This window comes from Leptodactylus fuscus, chromosome 1 (genome assembly GCF_031893055.1).
Source record: "Leptodactylus fuscus isolate aLepFus1 chromosome 1, aLepFus1.hap2, whole genome shotgun sequence".
Lineage (NCBI taxonomy): Eukaryota > Metazoa > Chordata > Amphibia > Anura > Leptodactylidae > Leptodactylus > Leptodactylus fuscus.
The window spans coordinates 329,705-330,733 of NC_134265.1; positions in this window are offsets into that span (position 1 = coordinate 329,705).

Here is a 1,029-nt window from a genome sequence, read left to right on the forward strand (position 1 = left end):
GCGGCTGCAGGAGCAGTGTAATATAGTATGTGACCATAAATCCAGAACAGTAGTGAAGCCATGTCATTTACCGGGATACAAAGTAGCCGATGTGTTACTCCAGGTTACAGAGTATCTATGGGGCAAATATCATCCAAATCTGCTCAGTGGTTTCTGTGTGATTGAGGAACAAACATCCAAACTGTCACATGTATAATAGTAGTAGGATATATATATATGTATATATACTGTCACATATATAATAGTAGTAGGATATATATACTGTCACATGTATAATAGTAGTAGGATATATATATATATGTATATATACTGTCACATATATAATAGTAGTAGGATATATATATGTATATATACTGTCACATATATAATAGTAGTAGGATATATATACTGTCACATATATAATAGTAGTAGGATGTATATATACTGTCACATATATAATAGTAGTAGGATGTATATATACTGTCACATATATAATAGTAGTAGGATGTATATATACTGTCACATATATAATAGTAGTACGATAGGATATATACATATATTATTGTTATTACAGGTATCCATCCCCATCATCACTGGTAGCCGCTACATACAGAGTATATATATATATATATATATATATATATATATATATATATATACACACACGCCTATCCTTATGGCTGCTATATGGTTCTATGAGGTCAGGCTCTGTATCTCACCTCCAGCAGGGTCATATGTAGATTACAGCTATGTAATATCTCTCTATATCCACCATTCTAGGTTACCTTACCATTCCCAGTCGTGACATCTCCAGCCACTGAGGTAAATCTGTAGAACTATCGGACAGGACTAGTGACGAATCTGCTCAGCACGTGACAAGAGGTCCGGTTACTCCAGGCAAATGACGTCACACATCAGTCGCACCTGAGCTCCACGGCCACATGCTCAGATCACGTGACGGTGACACCATCTCAGGTCCTTCAGGTTCTAGCACTTATACGCCACACTGCTGAGCTCCGCCCCCTTGGACACTGATCACATGATGGTGAC